The sequence below is a fragment of the Heterodontus francisci genome, chromosome 28 (genome assembly GCF_036365525.1).
Source record: "Heterodontus francisci isolate sHetFra1 chromosome 28, sHetFra1.hap1, whole genome shotgun sequence".
Lineage (NCBI taxonomy): Eukaryota > Metazoa > Chordata > Chondrichthyes > Heterodontiformes > Heterodontidae > Heterodontus > Heterodontus francisci.
In genome coordinates, this window is record NC_090398.1 from 74,866,309 (window position 1) to 74,872,308 (window position 6,000).

The following is a 6,000-nucleotide window of genomic DNA, read 5'->3' on the forward strand; positions in this document are numbered from 1 at the left end:
AGGGGGGTGTGTGAGATAGAGGGTGAGTGTGAGATAGAGGGGGTGTGTGATAGAGGGGGTGTGTGTGATAGAGGGTGTGTGTGTGTGATAGAGGGGGTGTGTGTGATAGAGGGGGTGTGTGAGATAGAGGGGGTGTGTGAGATAGAGGGTGAGTGTGAGATAGAGGGGGTGTGTGAGATAGAGGGTGTGTGTGATAGAGGGGGTGTGTGTGATAGAGGGTGTGTGTGTGATAGAGGGGGTGTGTGTGATAGAGGGGGTGTGTGTGATAGAGGGGGTGTGTGTGATAGAGGGGGTGTGTGTGATTGAGGGGGTGTGTGAGATCGAGGGGGTGTGTGAGATAGAGGGGGTGTGTGTGATAGAGGGGGTGTGTGAGATAGTGGGGGTGTGTGTGATAGTGGGTGTGTGTGATAGAGGGTGTGTGTGTGATAGAGGGGGTGTGTGTGATATTGGGGGTGTGTGTGATAGAGGGTGTGTGTGTGATATAGTGGGTGTGTGTGATAGAGGGGGTGTGTGAGATAGAGGGGGTGTGTGAGATAGAGGGTGTGTGTGTGATCGAGGGTGTGTGTGAGATAGAGTGTGTGTGTGTGATAGAGGGTGTGTGTGTGATAGAGGGTGTGTGTGAGATAGAGCGGGTGTGTGTGATAGAGGGTGTGTGTGTGATAGAGGGGGTGTGTGTGATAGAGGGTGTGTGTGTGATAGAGGGGGTGTGTGAGATAGAGGGTGTGTGTGTGATAGAGGGTGTGTGTGAGATAGAGGGGGTGTGTGAGATAGAGGGGGTGTGTGTGATAGAGAGGGTGTGTGTGATAGAGGGGGTGTGTGTGATAGAGGGGGTGTGTGAGATAGAGGTGTGTGTGTGATAGAGGGGGTGTGTGTGATAGAGGGGGTGTGTGTGATAGAGGGGGTGTGTGAGATAGAGGGGATGTGTGTGATAGAGGGGGTGTGAGATAGAGGGGGTGTGTGTGATAGAGGGGGTGTGTGAAATAGAGGGGTGTGTGTGATAGAGGGGGTGTGTGTGATAGAGGGGGTGTGTGTGATAGAGGGGGTGTGTGAGATAGAGGGGATGTGTGTGATAGAGGGGGTGTGAGATAGAGGGGGTGTGTAAGATAGAGGGGGTGTGTGAGATAGAGGGGGTGTGTGAGATAGAGGGTGTGTGTGAGATAGAGGGGGTGTGTGAGATAGAGGGGGTGTGTGTGATAGAGGGTGTGTGAGATAGAGGGGGTGTGTGAGATAGAGGGGGTGTGTGAGATAGAGGGTGTGTGTGAGATAGAGGGGGTGTGTGTGATAGAGGGGGTGTGTGTGATAGAGGGGGTGTGAGATAGAGGGGGTGTGTGAGATAGAGGGGGTGTGTGAGATAGAGGGGGTGTGTGAGATAGAGGGTGTGTGTGAGATAGAGGGGGTGTGTGTGATAGAGGGGGTGTGTGTGATAGAGGGTGTGTGTGTGATAGAGGGGATGTGTGTGATAGAGGGGGTGTGTGAGATAGAGGGGGTGTGTGAGATAGAGGGCGTGTGTGAGATAGAGGGGGTGTGTGAGATAGAGGGTGTGTGTGATAGAGGGGGTGTGGCTGATAGAGGGTGTGTGTGTGATAGAGGGGGTGTGTGTGATAGAGGAGGTGTGTGTGATAGAGGGGGAGTGTGTGATAGAGGGGGTGTGTGAGATAGAGGGGGTGTGTGAGATAGAGGGGGTGTGTGTGATAGAGGGGGGTGTGTGAGATAGAGGGGGTGTGTGTGATAGAGGGGGTGTGTGAGATAGTGGGGGTGTGTGTGATAGAGGGTGTGTGTGATAGAGGGTGTGTGTGTGATAGAGGGGGTGTGTGTGATAGAGGGGGTGTGTGTGATAGAGGGTGTGTGTGTGATATAGGGGGTGTGTGTGATAGAGGGTGTGTGTGAGATAGAGGGGGTGTGTGAGATAGAGGGGGTGTGTGTGATAGAGGGGGTGTGTGAGATAGAGGGGGTGTGTGAGATAGAGGGGGTGTGTGTGATAGAGGGGGTGTGTGAGATAGAGGATGTGTGTGTGAGATAGAGGGGGTGTGTGAGATAGAGGGGGTATGTGAGATAGAGGGGGTGTGTATGAGATAGAGGGGGTGTGTGTGATAGAGGGGGTGTGTGAGATAGAGGGGGTGTGTGAGATAGAGGGTGTGTGTGCGATAGAGGGGGTGTGTGTGAGATAGAGGGGGTGTGTGAGATAGAGGGTGTGTGTGAGATAGAGGGGGTGTGTGAGATAGAGGGGGTGTGTGTGATAGAGGGGGTGTGTGAGATAGAGGGGGTGTGTGTGATAGAGGGGGTGTGTGTGTGATAGAGGGGGAGTGTGAGATAGAGGGGGTGTGTGAGATAGAGGGGGTGTGTGTGATAGAGGGGGTGTGTGTGATAGAGGGGGTGTGAGATAGAGGGGGTGTGTGAGATAGAGGGGGTGTGTGAGATAGAGGGGGTGTGTGAGATAGAGGGTGTGTGTGAGATAGAGGGGGTGTGTGTGATAGAGGGGGTGTGTGTGATAGAGGGTGTGTGTGTGATAGAGGGGATGTGTGTGATAGAGGGGGTGTGTGAGATAGAGGGGGTGTGTGAGATAGAGGGCGTGTGTGAGATAGAGGGGGTGTGTGAGATAGAGGGTGTGTGTGATAGAGGGGGTGTGGCTGATAGAGGGTGTGTGTGTGATAGAGGGGGTGTGTGTGATAGAGGAGGTGTGTGTGATAGAGGGGGAGTGTGTGATAGAGGGGGTGTGAGAGATAGAGGGGGTGTGTGAGATAGAGGGGGTGTGTGTGATAGAGGGGGGTGTGTGAGATAGAGGGGGTGTGTGTGATAGAGGGGGTGTGTGAGATAGTGGGGGTGTGTGTGATAGAGGGTGTGTGTGATAGAGGGTGTGTGTGTGATAGAGGGGGTGTGTGTGATAGAGGGGGGTGTGTGATAGAGGGTGTGTGTGTGATATAGGGGGTGTGTGTGATAGAGGGTGTGTGTGAGATAGAGGGGGTGTGTGAGATAGAGGGGGTGTGTGTGATAGAGGGGGTGTGTGAGATAGAGGGGGTGTGTGAGATAGAGGGGGTGTGTGTGATAGAGGGGGTGTGTGAGATAGAGGATGTGTGTGTGAGATAGAGGGGGTGTGTGAGATAGAGGGGGTGTGTGAGATAGAGGGGGTGTGTATGAGATAGAGGGGGTGTGTGTGATAGAGGGGGTGTGTGAGATAGAGGGGGTGTGTGAGATAGAGGGTGTGTGTGCGATAGAGGGGGTGTGTGTCAGATAGAGGGGGTGTGTGAGATAGAGGGTGTGTGTGAGATAGAGGGGTTGTGTGAGATAGAGGGGGTGTGTGTGATAGAGGGGGTGTGTGAGATAGAGGGGGTGTGTGTGATAGAGGGGGTGTGTGTGTGATAGAGGGGGAGTGTGAGATAGAGGGGGGTGTGTGAGATAGAGGGGGTGTGTGTGATAGAGGGGGTGTGTGTGATAGAGGGGTGGTGTGATATAGTGGGGGTGTGTGAGATAGAGGGTGTGTGTGTGATAGAGGGTGTGTGTGTGTGATAGAGGGGGTGTGTGTGATAGAGGGGGTGTGTGAGATAGAGGGGGTGTGTGAGATAGAGGGGTGTGTGAGATAGAGGGGGTGTGTGTGATAGAGGGTGTGTGTGTGATAGAGGGGGTGTGTAAGATAGAGGGGGTGTGTGAGACAGATGGGGTGTGTGTGATAGAGGGTGTGTGTGTGATAGAGGGGGTGTGTGTGATAGAGGGAGTGTGTGTGATAGAGGGGGTGTGTGAGAAGGGGGGGTGTGTGAGATAGAGGGTGTGTGTGAGATAGAGGGGGTGTGTGAGATAGAGGGGGTGTGTGAGATAGAGGGAGTGTGTGAGATAGAGGGGGTGTGTGAGATAGAGGGGGTGTGTGAGATAGAGGGGGTGTGTGAGATTGAGGGGGTGTGTGAGATAGAGGGAGTGTGTGAGATAGACGGGGTGTGTGAGATAGAGGAGGTGTGTGAGATAGAGGGGGTGTGTGAGATAGAGGGTGTTTGTGAGATAGAGGGGGTGTGTGAGATAGAGGGGGTGTTTGAGATAGAGGGGAAGAGTGAGCTAGAGGGGTGTGTGTGATAGAGGGGGTGTGTGAGTTAGAGGGGGTGTGTGAGATAGAGGGGGTGTGTGTGATAGAGGGGGTGTGTGAGATAGAGGGAAGAGTGAGATAGAGGGGGTGTTGTGTGATAGAGGGGAAGAGTGAGATAGAGGGGTGTGTGAGATAGAGGGGGTGTATGAGATAGAGGGGGTGTGTGTGATAGAGGGGGTGTGTGAGATGGAGGGGGTGTTGTGAGATGGAGGGGGTGTGTGTGATAGAGGGGGTGTTTGAGATAGAGGGGAAGAGTGAGATAGAGGGGGTGTGTGTGATAGAGGGGGTGTGTGAGATAGAGGGGATGTGTGTGATAGAGGGGGTGTGTGAGATAGAGGGGGTGTGTGAGATAGAGGGGAAGAGTGAGATAGAGGGGGTGTGTGTGATAGAGGGGGTGTGTGAGATAGAGGGGGTGTGTGTGATAGAGGGGGTGTGTGAGATAGAGGGGGTGTGTGTGATAGAGGGGGAGAGTGAGATAAAGGGGGTGTGTGTGATAGAGGGGGTGTGTGAGATAGAGGGGGGTGTGTGATAGAGGGGGTGTGTGTGATAGAGGGGGTGTGTGTGTGATAGAGGGGGTGTGTGAGATAGAGGGGCTGTGTGAGATAGAGGGGGTGTGTGAGATAGAGGGGGTGTGTGAGATAGTGGGGGTGTTTGAGATAGAGGGGAAGAGTGAGATAGAGGGGGTGTGTGTGTTTGAGGGGGTGTGTGTGATAGAGGAGGTGTGTGTGATAGAGGGTGTGTGTGTGATAGAGGGGGTGTGTGAGATAGAGGGGGTGTGTGTGATAGAAGGGGTGTGTGAGATAGAGGGGGTGTGTGTGATAGAGGGGGTGTGTGAGATAGAGGGGGTGTGTGTGATAGAGGGGGTGTGTGAGATAGAGGGGGTGTGTGAGATAGAGGGGGTGTATGAGATAGAGGGGGTGTGTGTGACAGAGGGGGTGTGTGAGATAGAGAGGGGGGTGTGTGATAGAGGGGGTGTGTGTGATAGAGGGGGTGTGTGTGATAGAGGGTGTGTGTGAGATAGAGGGGGTGTGTAAGATAGAGGGTGTGTGTGTGATAGAGGGGGTGTGTGAGATAGAGGGGGTGTGTGAGATAGAGGGGGTGTATGAGATAGAGGGTGTGTGTGTGATAGAGGGGGTGTGTGAGATAGAGGGGGTGTGTGTGATAGAGGGGGTGTGTGAGATAGAGGGGGTGTGTGAGATAGAGGGGTTGTATGAGATAGAGGGGGTGTGTGTGACAGAGGGGGTGTGTGAGATAGAGAGGGGTGTGTGTGATAGAAGGGGTGTTTGTGATAGAGGGGGTGTGTGTGATAGAGGGTGTGTGTCAGATAGAGGGGGTGTGTAAGATAGAGGGTGTGTGTGTGATAGAGGGGGTGTGTGAGATAGAGGGGGTGTGTGCGACAGAGGGGGTGTGTGTGATAGAGGGTCTGTGTGAGATAGAGGGGGTGTGTGTGATAGAGGGGGTGTGTGAGATAGAGGGGGTGTGTGAGATAGAGGGGGTGTGTGTGATAGAGGGGGGTGTGTGAGATAGAGGGTTTGTGTGAGATAGAGGGGGTGTGTGAGATAGAGGTTTTGTGTGAGATAGAGGTGGTGTGTGAGATAGAGGGGGTGTGTGAGATCGAGGGGGTGTGTATGATAGAGGGTGTGTGTGAGATAGAGGGGGTGTGTGTGATAGACGGTGTGTGTGTGATAGAGGGGGTGTGTGTGATAGAGGGGGGTGTGTGAGATAGAGGGGGTGTGTGTGATAGAGGGGGTGTGTGTGATAGAGGGGTTGTATGTGATAGAGGGGGTGTGTGTGATAGAGGGGGTGTGTGTGATCGAGGGTGTGTGTGTGATAGAGGGGGTGTTTGAGATAGAGGGGGTGTGTGTCATAGAGGAGGTGTGTGAGATAGAGGGTGTGTGTGTGAGATCGAGGGGGTGTGTGTGAGATAGAGG